The following is a 17771-nucleotide window of genomic DNA, read 5'->3' as shown; positions in this document are numbered from 1 at the left end:
TTATTTTCCACCATAATTTGCAAATAAATTCATTACAAATCCTACAATGTGATTTTCTGGATTTTGTTTTCTAATTTTGTCTGTCATAGTTGAAGTGTTCCTATGATGAAAATGATTATTTGAGTTATAATTCACAATATCAGAAGTCAGAAGTTCACATACACGAATTGACTGTGCCTTAAAACAGCTTGCAAAATTCCAGAAAATGATGTCATGGCTTTAGAAGCTTCAACATACCACTCAGGAAGGAGACTCATTCTGTTTTTTTCTTTTATTTAAAAAAAAACTTTATTTAGCCAAGTAGGCTAGTTGAGAACAAGTTCTCTTTTGCAACTGCAACCTGGCCAAGATAAAGCATAGCTATTCAACACATACAACAACACAGTTGCACATGGAATAAACAAAACGTACAGTCAATAATACAGTAGAAAAAAAGACAACAAAAGTATATATACAGTGTGTGCAAATGAGGTGAGATAAGGGAGCTAAGGCAATAAATAGGCCATGGTGGCGAAGTAATTACAATATAGCAATTTAACACTGGAATGGTAGATGTGCAGTAGATGAATGTGCAAGTAGAGATACAAGGGTGCAAAGGAGCCAGATAAATAAATAAATACAGTATGGTGATGAGGTAGATAGATGGGCTATTTACATATGGGCTATGTACAGGTGCAGTAATCTGTAAGCTGCTCTGACAGCTGGTGCATAAAGCTAGTGAGGGAGATGTGAGTCTCCAGCTTCAGTGATTTTTGCAGTTCGTTCCAGTCATTAGCAGCAGAGAACTGGAAGGAAAGGCAACCAAAGGAGGAATTGGCTTTGGGGGTGACCAGTGAGATATACCTGCTGGAGTGCGTGCTGCTAAGGTGACCAGTGAGCTGAGATAAGGTGGGGCTTTACCTAGCAGAGACTTGTAGATAACCTGTAGCCACTGGGTTTGGTGATGAGTATGAAGCGAGGGCCAACCAATGAGAGCGTACAGGTCGCAGTGGTGGGTTGTGTATTGGGCTTTGGTGATAAAACATATTGCACTGTGATAGACTACATCCAATTTATTGAGTAGGGTATTGGAGGCTATTTTATAGATGACATCGCCGAAGTCGAGGATCGGTAGGATGGTCAGTTTTGCAGCATGAGTGAAGGATGCTTTGTTGCGATATAGGAAACCGATTCTAGATTTAACATTTAACATTATCTAACTTTTATGATGAAAACATCCTAAAGATTGATTCTATGGGAGGAGGTCAATGTCATTCCAGGATACCCCAGCTAGGTCGATTAGAAAGGTATGTTAGCTGAAGTGTTTTAGGGAGCGTTTGATAGTGATGAGGGGTTGGTCGTTTGGTCGCAGACCCATTCCGGATGGAGGCAATGAGGCAGTGATCGCTGAGACCTTTATTGAAAACAGCAGAGGTATATTTGGAGGGGGACTTAGTTAGGATGACATCTATGAGTGTGCCCGTGTTTATGGATTTGAGGTAGTACCTGGTAGCTTCATTGATCATTTGTGTGAGATTGAGGGCATCAAGCTTAGATTGTAGGATGGCCGGGGTGTTAAGCATGTCCCAGTGTAGGTCACCTAGTAGCACGAGCTCAGAAGATAGATGGGGGGCAATCAGTTCACATATGGTGTCGAGTGCACAGCTGGGGGCAGAGGGTGGTCTATAGCAGGCGGCAACAGTGAGAGACTTATTTCTGGAAAGGTGCATTTTTAGAAGTAGAAGCTCGAATTTTTGGGGTACAGACCTGGAGAGTAAGACAGATCTTTGCAGTAGATTGCAACACCGCCCTCTTTGGCAGTTCTATCTTGGCGGAAAATGTTATAGTTAGGGATGGAGATTTCAGGGGTTTTGGTGGTTTGTCCTAAACCAGGATTCAGACACGGCTATGCCATCTGGGTTGGCAGAGTGTGCTAAAGCAATGAGTAAAGCAAACTTAGGGAGTAGGCTTCTAATGTTAACATGCATGAAACCAAGGCTTTTACGGTTACAGAAGTCAACAAATGAGAGAACCTGGGGAGTGGTAGTGGAGCTAGGCACTGCAGGTCCTGGATTAACCTCTACATCACCAGAGGAACAGAGGAAAAGTAGGATAAGGGTATGGCTAAAGGCTATACGAACTGGCCGCCTAGCAGGTTCAGGAACAGAGAGTAAAAGAAGCAGGTTTCTGGGAACGATAACATAGATTCAAGGTGTAGAGTACAGATAAAGGTAAGGTAGGCTGTGAGTACATTAGAGGTAAACCTAGGCATTGAGTAATGATGAGAGCAATATCATCTCTAGAGATGTTTAAACCAGGTGATGTCATTGCATATGTAGTAGGTGGAACAAAATGGTTGGTTAAGGCATATTGAGCAGGGCTAGAGGTTCTACAGTGAAATAAGACAATAATCACTAACCAGGACAGTAATGGATGAGGCATATTGATATTAGAGAGAGGCATGCGTAGCCAAGTGAACCAGTGAGTGGTTGGGCTGGCTGGGGACACAGTGATTCAGACAGTTAGCAGGCCGGGGCTAACAAGCTAGCAGTTAGTAGACCAGGGCTAGCAAGCTAACAGTTAGCAGACCAGGGTAAGCAAGCTATCAGTCTGGGTTCGCAAGCTACCAGTTAGCAGATCGGGGCAAGCAAGCTAGCAGTTAGCAGACCTGGGCTAGCAAGTTAGCAGAAGGACCTTTGGGGACGTCGCGATGGAGGTAAGTTTGTCTTCATCGGGGTGTAATCACAAACACTGTGGGATGACTTGTTTATATAATGTCAAAAGACACACAGGTGCCTGTAATCATGGCCAAGAGTGGCCTAATATCATTGGTTAATTCTCAAATATTAAAATGGCAGACAAAGAACAGCATACAAAAAACAAATGGATAGTATACGATCATAAATTAATTTTAGACTACACAAGCTTACAAACAATTACAATGGCAAAGTCCCAATAATCACAAGAATGGCTTCAGATCAAAGTCTACGTTGAGGCCAAAGGGAGCAAGGTTCTTTAAGTTAAAGATCCAGGCAGCCTCTCGTTTTAATATTAAATTATCAAGGTCACCCCCCTCTCCTAGGGAGGGTGACATGTTCGATGCCAATATAACGCAGAGACGAAATCGAGTGGCCTGCCTCCAAAAAGTGGGCCGCAACTGGGCAAGTCAAGTTTTTGCACCTAATGGTGCTACGATGCTCTGAGATACGTACTTTTAATTCGCGCTTTGTTTTACCCACATAATTTTGACCACAAGGACATTTACATTTACATTTAAGTCATTTAGCAGACGCTCTTATCCAGAGCGACTTACAAATTGGACAAGTTATAAGATAAATAACTGCCTTAGTGGAGCACGTAATAACCCCTTTGATTGGGATTGATTTCCCTGTTTGTGGGTGTTTGAAGGATCTACATTCATAAGTGCCATTGCATTGAGCACAGCCATTACACTTGTAATTTCCATCCAGTAGGGGCTCAAATAGACGATGTTCAGGAATATCTTGGGGTGGTAAATCAAAGTGTACCAATTGCTCTCTGAGATTTCTGCCCTGTGAGAATACAACCAAGGGAAGGTCCAAAAACATATTACCGAGACTATCATCGGATTTTAGAATGTGCCAATGTTTGTGAACGATTACCTTAATTTGTTCAGAGCACTTTGAGTAGCGGGTAGTCAGAACGCAAGAATGTGTCTTTTTGCGAGACTGACCTTGAAAAAGGTCATGTCTCGTTTTTGTTTTGAATTTTCTCAATGGCAATATTAATCTGATCATTTTTGTACCCCCTCTCCTTGAACTTTCATTTCGTCTCAGCCATATTTCTGTCAATCTGATTCTTTTTTTTTCTGTCAATCTGTTTTTTTGCAAATTCTTTTGATTCGACAGAATTAGCTGAGGGCAAACTATTTTTCAAGGGAAGTCGGTGACAACTGTCAGCCCTCAACAAACTGTTATGATCAGTAGGTTTCCTGTAAAGATCAGTGTATAGAACATTATTTTCATACAAGATCAGAAGATCAAGAAAACAGATTTGACGTGTATCAGATTGTATAGTAAATCTCAGATTCTCAGAACAGGAGTTAAGAAAAGCATGGAATGCCTGGAGCTGTTTTGCATCACCCCTCCATAGCACAAAAATATCATCAATATACAATATCCAAATAATGATGTTAGGCAAGAAAACATTTTTGAGAGGATTGAAAATAGACTTTCACCACGTAATCCACATGCAAATTTGCATAGTTAGGAGCCATGGGGGATCCAATAGCAGTACCCTTTGTCTGAATAAAGTCATTTAGAAACATTAAATAGTTATGTGTGAGTACTATTTCAGCCATTGTTATAATGCAGGCACTGGAAGATAGTTCATCAGGGTCACGTTGCAGAAGACAATGTTCCATAGCTTCAGTACCGCCCTCGTGTGGAATATTTGTGTATAACGACTCAACATCAAAAGCAACTAACAAGGTATTCTCAGGGAGAAGATCAAGAGATTCAATGATAGAGATCATACTGCTCGTGTCCTTTACAAAGGAGGGGAGTTGTTCTGCGAGTGGTCTAATACAAAAGTCAACAAAAGTAGGTTGAGGGGCCATTACTGCATCAATGCCCGCTACAATAGGGCGCCCTGGAGGCCTAGACAGGCTAGCTTCAGGCTAATTGGTGCTTGCTCTGGGATGGAGACGCTGGCCAGAAGTAGTCACCCAGGATTGAGGTTAGCTAGTTGCAAAAATCCAGATGAAAGTGTTCAGAGTTTGCAGGGATATCCAGGGTTATGGCGAAAAAAGCTCTGGTTTGTGTCACGTTGTACAAAACTGGCGAGTGCTTTCCTAGCTAAACCTCCGCTAGCAATGGTTTCAAGACTGAAAGCTGGTAGGAAGTTAGCTGGCTAGCTTCAGGTGAGGGATTCCTGATCCGAAGTAAATAGAAATACTTTAGAACAAAAATAGATCCACGCCGCATTAGGTGAGGCGGGTTGCAGGAGAGTATTTAGAAGTTGAGGATTAGTAAAATATTTTTAAAAGATATGCGAATAAAAAGATATATATACAAGGGACACGACAGTACAAAGACATAGACGTCTGACTACTACGCCAACTTGGATTTTTGGGTCTCCTAGAGATGAATGTACTTTGGTGTGAAAAGTGCAAATCAATCCCAGAACAACAGCAAAGGACCTTGTGAAGATGCTGGAGAAAACAGGTACAAAAGTATCTATATCCAAACGAGTCCTATATCAACATAACCTGATCATGGATCTCATGTTTTCAATGAGTACAGGTTGATCTTCGGCTAAATATGGACCAAAACAGACAGACTAAACATTGGCCAATTAAGGATGACTTTTTGGGGTGAAATAGCAGCCACGATGGACCTGGTGTTGCCCATAATTTGTCGTTCATTTGATGTCACGTGCTGATAAGGCGCACACAAAATGTACACATTTTTAACTCTACTGATCTCATCGCATTTTCAACTCTACTGATATTTTTGTCACAAAAACTTTTGCGTTAAACAGCAAATGTGCCTACTACTCTGCTCTTGGCACATACTTTCTAGCTAACAGCTCGCAAGTAGGCAAGTCTACATGATAAGATTATGGAAAAATGTAATCTGTAGCCTATTAAATTACATGCATTCCCAAGTCATAGTGGGAGGACCACACATTAAATTATCGTGTGTCTCCAAGTTTATTTCGATATGACGGTTATTATATCAATATTTGAGCAAAAAGGCGTTTCCACCACCATTTCTCGCATTATTCATTTTACCAACACAAAAATATCCCATGTTGAACAAACAAATGATCTGCCAGCATTTATGAAATTGTACTGAAACTGCCTGTTTCCATCACAGCAGTCATGAGTTTTTTTATATGGTATGACTTTACTCGCATATAAACTATGGACGGAAACGTGGTTAATACTATAAATGTATAAACAGAATCCCTTCCTGAGATAGAATTTACCTCAAGGATAAAATTATCTTACGACTGACATGATTGATCTCTGCTCTTAAAGGATAGAATTGCATCATTTGGTGGTGTTAAGAAAGCTGGGAACTCTCTGGTCCCTGGACCTCTCTCTCCCTTCAGCATGGCTACAAAGCTTTAACATTATGACTGACAGCAGGAGGTAATTTATGAAGTAGAATTTCTCTTTACACTCTCACTTCAGTCACAGCTAGGTCTGCACCTGTTCCACTGAAGTTAAGATCCCCGGTGAATGACAGAGGAAATATTTTCATGCTGCTATTTTTTTAAATTCCTAAATGTTTTTTCTGTTTCTCTAGTTTTCTATTCCGCCTGTGTGTGCTATAAGTTGATAAACATGTCGGATTTAGATCTATGGAACTATAGAATATATTTTCGTAGCTGTCTATTTACCACCACAAACCGATGCTAGCACTAAGACTGCATTCAACGAGCTGTATACGGCCATAAGCAAACAAGAAAATGCTCATCCAGAGGCGGAGCTCCTAGTGGCCCGGGGACTTTAATGCAGGGAAACCTTAAATCCATTTTACCTCATTTCTACCAACATGTCACATGTGCAACCAGAGGGAAAAAACCTCTAGACCAACTTTACTCCACACAGAAAGACGCGTGCAAAGCTCTCCCTTGCCCTCCATTTGGCAAATCTGACCATAATTATATCCTCCTTATTCCTGCTTACATGCAAAAACTAAAGCAGGGAGGACCAGTGACTCGCTCAGTACGGAAGTGGTCAGATGACACATGTTAAGGTACAGGACTGTTTTGCTAGCACGGACTGGAATATGTTCCGGGATTTTTTGAATGGCATTGAGGAGTACATCACATCAGACACTGGCTTCATCAATAGGTGCATAGATGACATCATCCCCAGAAGTGACCGTACATACCCCAACCAGAAGCCATGAATTACAGGCAACATCCACACTGAGCTTTTCAAGGAAACACTATGCCCTCCGAAGAAACATCAAACATGCAAAGCGTCAATACAGGACTAAGAATGAATCATACTACACCGGCTCCGATGCTCGTCGGATGTGGGAAGGCTTAAAAACTATTACGTACTACAAAGGGAAGCACAGCCGGTAGCTGCCCAGTGACACAAGCCTACCCAGATGAGTTAAATGACCTCGCAACAAGACAAGCAATACTGAAACATACATGACAGCTGTTCTGAATGACTGTGTGATCACACTCTCCATAGCCGATGTGAGTAAGAGCTTTAAACAGGTCAACAATCACAAGGCCGCAGGGCCAGACGGATTACGAGGACGTGTACTATGAGCATGTGCTGACCAACTGGCAAGTCTTCACTGACATTTTCAACCTGTCCCTGACCGAGTCTCTAATACCAACATGTTTCAAGCAGACCACCATAGTCCATGTGCCCAAGAACCCCAAGGTAACCTGCCTAAATGACTACCGACCCGTAGAACTCACGTCTGTCTCTCTCACGTCTGCCATAATCAACATCCACATCTTCGGCGCTTGGGGAACAATGGGTTAGCTGTCTTGCTCAGGGCCAGAACAACAGATGTTTACCATGTCAGCTCAGGGATTTGATCCAGCAACCTTTTGGTTACTGGCCGAACGCTCTAACAACTAGGATATCTGCCAGGCCCCTCAGGAGTGAGTGCTCTGCCCATCTTATATTCCCTGTTCACTCATGGCTGCATGCCCAAGCACAACTCCCAACACCATCCTTAAGTTTGCTGACGACACAACAGTGGTAGCCCTGATCACCGACAACGACGATACAGTCTATAGGGAGGAGGTCAGAGACCTGGCAGTGTGGTGCCAGGATAACAACCTCTCCCTCAATGTGATCAAGACAAAATAGATGATTGCGGACTACAGCAAAAGGAGGACCGAGCACGCCCCCATTCTTATCGACGGGGCAGTAGTGGAGCAGGTTTAGAGCTTCATGTCCACAACACCAAATAAACGATCATGGTCCAAACACACCAAGACAGTCGTGAAGAGGGCACGACAACGCCTATTCCCCCTCAGGAGACTGAAAAGGTTTGACATGGGTCCTCAGATCCTCAAAAGGTTCTACAGCTGCACCATCGAGAGCATCCTGACTGGTTGCATCCCTGACTGGTTTGGCAAATGCTCGGTATCCGACCGCAAGGCACTAGAGAGGGTAGTGTGTACGGCCCAGTAAATCGCTGGGGCCAAGCTTCCTGCCATCCATGACCTCTGTACCACCCCCATTTTTACACTGCTGCTACTCTCTGTTTATTATTTATGCACAGTCACTTTACCTCTACCTTCATGTACATATTACCTCAATTTCCTCGACTAACCTGTGCCCCTGAAACTTGACCCTGTACCGGTACCCCCTGTATTTGCCTCTCTTCTGTTATTTTATTGTTGCTCTTTAATTATTTCTTTTTAAATGTTCTTCTTTATTTTTTTTACTTCAGTTGATTTTACCAAATACTTTCTTAACACTTATTTTTCTTAAAACTGCTGTATCGTCTACTTCCAACTCACACTCTCAAACACGGAGATCCCCTGAACGCAGCTCATTTTCCAGCCCACACTCTCAAACACATAGATCCCCTGAACGCAGCTCCCTCTCCAGATCCCAATCAACTGAATTCTGATCACCTGTTCACACGTGTATGTAATTATCACAGACTATTTAGTTCAGTTCTTTGCACCCCATCATTGTGAGGTATTGTTTGTTTTGTGACACACTTCTAGTTGGAGTGCTGGTTTGTGCTGTAGTTGAATCATACTGTGTATGATAGTTTTGGCCTGCCTCACTAACAATGTCTTTTGCCCATTCCCTACCTGTACTTTAGCTTATCGGCTTTCCAGTTATCAACCTCTTGCCTGATCTCCCAGACTACATTACTAGCCTTTTCCCTGCCTGTACCGTTGCCTTTATGGACACTGTATGGTCTACCTGTTGTATTCGGCGAATGTGACTAATAAAATGGGATTTGATTTGAAAATACTGCTCGTTCAGAAAATACTTAGCGGTTAATTCTTGACCCTAAACTAAAGTACCTTGCAGGAGACCATTGCTTTCAATCAGAGCACTGAATGGCTTTAACAGAACTGAAAATGAAGGAAAAATACTTATACATTTCAAAACTCAACATATACAGATGCAAACCCAAGTAACAATACGGTGAGCAGTATTCTACGCGAGCCTGTGTGTGAATAGCAGTGTAAGGATGGCTCTCCAGGGCGGACAGTGCAGCGACAGCAGCAGTAGTAGTAATTAGGCTGTGGTGCTGGTAGAGGCTGTTTATCAGCAATCCATTGAGTCTGTCTGACGTTCAAAGCCAAACACCTCCCGATTGAATTGCCCTCTACAGTACAATAGATAAATATACACACATACAAATTCACACGTACACACGCATACACACAAACCTACCTACACATATGTTCACACACAGGCAGATGATCGTTCGCGCACACACAGTAACAGACACAAACACAGAAATGTTCATACAGAGTACACACAAACCAACAGCTCCATCAATCACTCTTGAGCTCCGTCAATCACTCCTGGGCTGCAGTCACCTATCCGGACCCGTTTTACTGCCTACGCGGAGCCCCACCGGGCCTTCACAACTGGACTGCCGATGTTATCTACCCGAAGGAGATCCGGCTGGCTCCTCCGTCGCGACGTTACCTGAACGCCCATCTGCGGCCTGCTAACCGTTAGCTGTCTTACCGGCTGCTCTCAGAATAGACAATCGGACAATTTATTTATTTTTATTATTATTATGTTTGTTTTTGGGCCTCTATAACTATATCTATTGTTTGTTTTGTTTTTTTGTTGTGTGATTTGGACTAATCCCCTCTACCACACGGAACCCCACTAATCTACTGACGGAACGCAAGAGGTGGCTAACAACAGACCTCCATCCGCCAACCCGAATGTTCTAGCTGTGTCTGAATCCTGGCTTAGGAAGACCACCAAAAATTCTGAAATTTTAATTCCAAACTACAACATTTTCAGACAAGATAGAACTGCCAAAGTGGGCGGTGTTGCAATCTACTGCAAAGATAGCCTGCAGAGTTCTGTCCTACTATCCAGGTCTGTACCCAAACAATTTGAACTTCTACTTTTAAAATTCCACCTCTCTAAAAACAAGTCTCTCACCGTTGCCGCCTGCTATAGACCACCCTCTGCCCCCAGCTGTGCTCTGCACACCATATGTGAACTGATTGCCCCCCATCTATCTTCAGAGCTCGTGCTGCTAGGCGACCTAAACTGGAACATGTTTAACACCCCAGCCATCCTACAATCTAAACTTAATGCCCTCAATCTCACACAAATTATCAATGAACCTACCAGGTGCCTCCCCCCAAAGCCTTAAACACGGGCACCCTCATAGATATCATCCTAACCAACTTCCCCTCTAAATACACCTCTGCTGTCTTCAACCAAGATCTCAGCGATCACTGCCTCATTGCCTGCATCTGTAATGGGTCAGCGGTCAAACGACCTCCACTCATCACTGTAAAACGCTCCCTGAAACACTTCAGCGAGCAGCCCTTTCTAATCGACCTGGCCGGGGTATCCTGGAAGGATATTGATCTCATCCCGTCAGTAGAGGATGCCTGGATATTTTTTTTTAATGCCTTCCTAACCATCTTAAATAAACATGCCCCATTCAAGAAATTTAGAACCAGGAACAGATATAGCCCTTGGTTCTCCCCAGACCTGACTGCCCTTAACCAACACAAAAACATCCTATGGCGTTCTGCATTAGCATCGAACAGCCCCCGTGATATGCAGCTGTTCAGGGAAGCTAGAAACCGTTATACACAGGCAGTTAGAAAAGCCAAGGCTAGCTTTTTCAAGCAGAAATTTGCTTCCTGCAACACTAACTCAAAAAAGTTCCGGGACACTGTAAAGTCCATGGAGAATAAGAACACCTCCTCCCAGCTGCCCACTGCACTGAAGATAGGAAACACTGTCACCACTGATAAATCCACCATAATTGAGAATTTCAATAAGCATTTTTCTACGGCTGGCCATGCTTTCCACCTGGCTACTCCTACCCCGGTCAACAGCACTGCACCCCCAACAGCAACTCGCCCAAGCCTTCCCCATTTCTCCTTCTCCCAAATCCATTCAGCTGATGTTCTGAAAGAGCTGAAAAATCTGGACCCCTACAAATCAGCCGGGCTAGACAATCTGGACCCTTTCTTTCTAAAATTATCTGCCGAAATTGTTGCCACCCCTACTACTAGCCTGTTCAACCTCTCTTTCGTGTTGTCTGAGATTCCCAAAGATTGGAAAGCAGCTGCGGTCATCCCCCTCTTCAAAGGGGGGGACACTCTTGACCCAAACTGCTACAGACCTATATCTATCCTACCATGCCTTTCTAAGGTCTTCGAAAGCCAAGTCAACAAACAGATTACCGACCATTTCGAATCTCACCATACCTTCTCTGCTATGCAATCTGGTTTCAGAGCTGGTCATGGGTGCACTTCAGCCACTCTCAAGGTCCTAAACGATATCTTAACCGCCATCGATAAGAAACATTACTGTGCAGCCGTATTCATTGATCTGGCCAAGGCTTTCGACTCTGTCAACCACCACATCCTCATCGGCAGACTCGACAGCCTTGGTTTCTCAAATGATTGCCTCGCCTGGTTCACCAACTACTTCTCTGATAGAGTTCAGTGTGTCAAATCAGAGGGTCTGCTGTCCGGACCTCTGGCAGTCTCTATGGGGGTGCCACAGGGTTCAATTCTTGGAAAGACTCTCTACTCTGTATACATCAATGAGGTCGCTCTTGCGGCTGGTGAGTCCCTGATCCACCTCTACGCAGACAACACCATTCTGTATACTTCCGGCCCTTCTTTGGACACTGTGTTAACAACCCTCCAGGCAAGCTTCAATGCCATACAACTCTCCTTCCGTGGCCTCCAATTGCTCTTAAATACAAGTAAAACTAAATGCATGCTCTTCAACCGATCGCTACCTGCACCTACCCGCCTGTCCAACATCACTACTCTGGACGGCTCTGACTTAGAATACGTGGACAACTACAAATACTTAGGTGTCTGGTTAGACTGTAAACTCTCCTTCCAGACCCATATCAAACATCTCCAATCCAAAGTTAAATCTAGAATTGGCTTCCTATTTCGCAACAAAGCATCCTTCACTCATGCTGCCAAACATACCCTTGTAAAACTGACCATCCTACCAATCCTGTCATTTACAAAATAGCCTCCAATACCCTACTCAACAAATTGGATGCAGTCTATCACAGTGCAATCCGTTTTGTCACCAAAGCCCCATATACTACCCACCATTGCGAACTGTACACTCGTTGGCTGGCCCTCGCTTCATACTCATCGCCAAACCCACTGGCTCCATGTCATCTACAAGACCCTGCTAGGTAAAGTCCCCCCTTATCTCAGCACGCTGGTCACCATAGCATCTCCCACCTGTAGCACACGCTCCAGCAGGTATATCTCTCTAGTCACCCCCAAAACCAATTCTTTCTTTGGCCGCCTCTCCTTCCAGTTCTCTGCTGCCAATGACTGGAACGAACTACAAAAATCTCTGAAACTGGAAACACTTATCTCCCTCACTAGCTTTAAGCACCAACTGTCAGAGCATCTTACAGATTACTGCACCTGTACATAGCCCACCTATAATTTAGCCCAAACAACTACCTCTTTCCCAACTGTATTTAATTTATTTATTTATTTTGCTCCTTTGCACCCCATTATTTTTATTTCTACTTTGCACATTCTTCCATTGCAAAACTACCATTCCAGTGTTTTACTTGCTATATTGTATTTACTTTGCTACCATGGCCTTTTTTGCCTTTACCTCCCTTCTCACCTAATTTGCTCACATTGTATATAGACTTGTTTATACTGTATTATTGACTGTATGTTTGTTTTACTCCATGTGTAACTCTGCGTCGTTGTATCTGTCGAACTGCTTTGCTTTATCTTGGCCAGGTCGCAATTGTAAATGAGAACTTGTTCTCAACTTGCCTACCTGGTTAAATAAAGGTGAAATACATTTTTTTTAAACCATGCATACTTACCTGTACAGACATTTGAGGAGTATTTTGTCCTGAAGTGTATTTTGAACCTTTCATTTGAACATTTCATATAGAGTAAACCGTTTGGACACACCTACTCATTCAAGGGTTTTTCTTAGTGAAGACATCAAAACTATGGAATAACACATGGAATTACATAGAAACCCAAAAAGTGTTTAAAAAATCTAAATATATTTTAGATTTGAAATTCTTCACAGTAGCAACCCATTTCCTTGATGAAAGCTTTGCACACTTGGCATTCTCTCAAGCAGCTTTTTTGAGTCGCCTCTTCAATGTTGACGTTGAGACTGGTGTTTTGCGGGTAGTATTTAATGAATCTGCCAGTTGAGGACTTGTGAGGCGTCTGTTTCTCAAACTAGACACTAATGTACTTGTCCTCATGCTCAGTTGTGCACCTGGGCCTCCCACTCCTCTTTCTATTCTGGTTGGAGCCTGTTTGCGCTGTTCTGTGAAGGGAGTAGTACACAGCGTTCTACGAGATCTTCAGTTTCTTGGCAATGTCTAGCATGGCCTTAATATCTCAGAACAAGAATAAACTGACGAGTTTCAGAAGAAAGTTCTTTGTTTCTAGCCATTTTCAGCTTGTAATTGAACCCACAAATGCTGATGCTCCAGATACTCTACTAGTCTAAAGGCCAGTATTGCTTATTTATTCAGAACAACAGGTTTCAGCTGTGCTAACATAATTGCAAAAGGTTTTTCTAAGGATCAATTAGACTTTTAAAATTATAAACTTGGATTAGCTAACACAACATGCCATTGTTACCCCGGGAAATATTAGGTTTTATTACATACAGTCGGGAGGAATTATTGGATATAAGAGCAATGTCAACTCACCAACATTACGACCAGGAATACAACTTTCCCGAAGCGGATCCTCCGTTTGGTCCACCACCCAGGACAATGGATCGGTTCCCAGCCGGTGACCCAAAACAAGGGCGCCGCAGAAGGACAGATGGAGCGGTATTCTGGTCTCACACCGCTACCGAGCATACTACTCGCCAATGTCCAGTCTCTTGACAACAAGTTCAACGAAATCCGAGTAAGGGTTGCCTTCCAGAGAGACATCAGAGATTGTAACGTTCTTTGTTTCACGGAAACATGGCTCACTCAGGATACGTTATCAGAGGCGGTACAGCCACCAGGCTTCTTCATGCATCGCGCCGACAAACAAACATCTCTCTGGTAAGAAAAAGGGCGGGGGTGTATGCCTTATGATTAACAAGACGTGGTGTGATCATAACAACATACAGGAACTCAAGTCTTTTTGTTCACCTGACTTACAATCAAATGCCTACTGCATTATCTACCAAGAGAATTCTCTTTGATCATAATCACAGTCGTATATATCCCGCCCCAATCAGACACATCGACGGCCCTGAAAAAAATTTCTTTGACTCTTTCTAAACTGGAAAACACATATCCTGAGGCTGCATTTATTGCAGCTGGGGATTTTAACAGGGCTAATCTGAAAATAAGGCTCCCTAAATTTTATCAGCATATCGAATGTGCGACCCGGGCTGGCAAACCCCTGGATTATTGTTATTCTAACTTCCTCAACACATATAAAGCTATCCCCTGCCCTCCTTTAGGAAGATCTGACCACAACTACATTTTGTTGCTCCCAGCCCATAGACAGAAACTAAACCAGGAAGTGCACGTGCTCAGGTCTGTTAAACGCTGGTCCGAACAATCGGATTCCACACTTCAAGATTGCTTCTATCACGTAGACTGAGATATGTTCCGCATAGCGTCGGACAATAACATTGATGAATACGCTGATTCGGTGAGCGAGTTTATTAGCAAGTGCATCGGTGATGTTGTACCCACAGCGCCTATTAAAACATTCTCCAACCAGAAACCGTGGATTGATGGCTGCAGTTAATCAGGTCTCGACCGGGCCCTGTGCAACTGGGTCCTGGACTTCCTGACGGGCTGCCTCCAGGTGGTGAGGGTAGGTAACAACATCTCCACCCTGCTGATCCTCAACACTGGGGCCCCCCAAGGGTGCATTCTCAGCCCTCTCCATTACTCCCTGTTCACCCATGACTGCGTGGCCATACATTCCTCCAACTCAATCATCAAGATGGTCAAAAAGATCATCAAGGTCAACCCGAGCCACTGCCTGTTCACCCACTATTATCCAGAAGGCGAGGTCAGTACAGGTGCATCAAAGCGGGGACCGAGAGACTGAAAAACAGATTATATCGGCCATCAGACTGTTAAACAGCCATCACTAACATATGTAGATATTCCATTAAAAAATCTGCTGTTTCCAGCTACAATAGTAATTTACAACATTAACAATGTCTACAATGTACTTCTGATCAATTTGACGTTATTTTAATTGACAAGCAAATTGCTTTTCTTTCAAAAACAAGGACATTTCTAAGTGACCCCAAACTTTTGAATGTTAGTCTCATAAATGGCTAATTATCGGATGTTAGCAAGTTTTTGATTTAATAAACCTAATTTGTACATATATTAATATGGGCTATTTTAAACCCTTTCCTGGGTAGCTTATCAGATAGACATAATATGGAAAAGGTCAAACAAAGCAAGAGAAAAAAAATATATACATTCAGTTGTCCATTAATCAATGTGTGTATGTTTTCTGCCCCTCCCAAAATATATTGTTTGTATATAATTGGCCCTCTTTCTGGGACTCACCCACAAACAGGACTAAGCCTGGCCTGCTGAGGCATGACAGACTCCATCCTAGCTGAAGAAGTGCTCTCATCTTATCTGTCAACATAGACATGGCTCTAACTCCTCTTGCTCCACAATGAGATAAGGTGCAGGCAAGCAGCAGGGTGTCAGCCTGCCTGCCAGCTTAGTGGAGTCTGCCACTAGCATAGTGTAGTCATCTCAGCTATCCCCATTGAGACCATGTCCGTGCCACGATCTCGGTTGGGCAAAATTTAACATGGTGGTGTTTTCTTCCGAAATCTCGCCGGAAAAAAGACCTAAATTCCTGTCAATATTGAAAGAGATTGTGATATCTAACATCTCAAAATAGGGCTACTTAATGTTAGAGCCTTCACTTCCAAGGCAGTTATAGTCATTGAACTAATCACTGATCATAATCTTGATGTGATTGGCCTGACTGGCTCTCCTGGTTATACTAGTGACCATATCCCTCGCACACCCCACAAAGGCGGAGGTGTTTCTAACGTTTACGATAGCAAATTTGAATTCACCCCCAAAAATTATGCGTTTTCGTCTTTTGAGATTATAGTTATGAAATCTTTGCAGCCTACTCAATCCCCTATTATAGCTAATGTTTACAGGCCTCATGGGTCGTATACAGAGTTCCTCACTGAGTTCCCTGAATTCCTATCGGACCTTGTAGTCATGGCAGATAATATAACTTTTTTTTTAATCACATGGAAAAGTCCACAGACACACTCCAAAAGGCTTTCGGAAGCATCATTGGTTACGGACTTTCTCACTGTCATACCCTGGACCTAGTTTGTTCCATGGAATAAATATTGAGGATCTAAATGTTTTTCCTCATAATACTGGACTATCGGACCAGCATCTTATTAGGTGGGCTCCTGAGTGGCGTAGCACTGCCTCTCAGTGCAAGAGGCGTCACTACAGTCCCTGGTTAAATTCCAGGCTATATCACATCCGGACGTGATTGGGTGTCCCATAGGGTGGCGCACAATTGGCCCAGCGTCGTCCGGGTTTGGCCAGGGTAGGCCATCTTTGTAAATAAGAATTTGTTCTTAACTGACTTACCTAATAATAAACTACGTACTCCTCTTTGAATCTGCATATTTCCCCAAAGCTGCACAACACTGCCAGGAACTAGGATCAATAGAGACACTCAATTTTTTAAATCCTTTTTCTCTTGACACATTCCTGAAAATAATAATGGCCTCTAAACCTGCAAGCTGCATCCTGGACCCTATTTCAACTCAACTACTGAAATAGCTGCTTCCTGTGCTTGGCCAGCCTACTTTGAACACAATAAACGGTTCCCTATCCACTGGATGTTTACTAAACTCACAAAAAGGGACTGTAATAAAGCCTCGCTTGAGGCTTGTACAGTCATCTCAAATAAAACTGTGAAGGACGTATTACTCTGGACCCTGACCTCCTCTTTTGACGAACATGTCAAGAATATTTCAAGGACAGCTTTTTTCCATCTTCGTAACTGTGCAAAAATGTGAAACTTTTTGTCCAAAAGTTATGCAGAAAAGCTAAACCATATTTTTGTCACTTCTAGAGTAGACGACTGCAATGCTCTACTTTCTGGCTACCCAGATAAAGCACTAAATAAACTTCAGTTAGTGCTAAACACGGCTGCTAGATTCTTTACTAGAACAACATTTTTTTAATCATATTACTCCAGTGCTAGCGTCTCTACCCTGGCTTCCAGTTATTAAGGCGATGGCTGATTTCAAGGTTTTACTACTAACTTACAAAGCATTCCATGGGTTTGCACCTACCTATCTCTCTAATTTGTCCTGCCTTACATACCTACACATACGCTTTGGTAACAAGATGCAGGCCTCCTTATTGTCCCTACAATTCCTAAGCAAACAGCTGGAGGCAAGGCTTTCTCCTATAGAGCTCCATTTTTATGGAACGGTCTGCCTATCCATGTGAGATACGCAGACTCGGTCTCAACCTTTAAGTCTTTGTTGAAGACTCAGTTCTTCAGTACGTCCTATGATTGAGTGTAGTCTGGCGAAGGTGAACGGAAAGACACTGGAGCGACAA

The sequence above is a fragment of the Oncorhynchus gorbuscha genome, linkage group LG13, assembly GCF_021184085.1.
Source record: "Oncorhynchus gorbuscha isolate QuinsamMale2020 ecotype Even-year linkage group LG13, OgorEven_v1.0, whole genome shotgun sequence".
Lineage (NCBI taxonomy): Eukaryota > Metazoa > Chordata > Actinopteri > Salmoniformes > Salmonidae > Oncorhynchus > Oncorhynchus gorbuscha.
The sequence above is the reverse complement of the archived record's forward strand: the minus strand, read 5'-3'. Positions refer to the sequence as shown.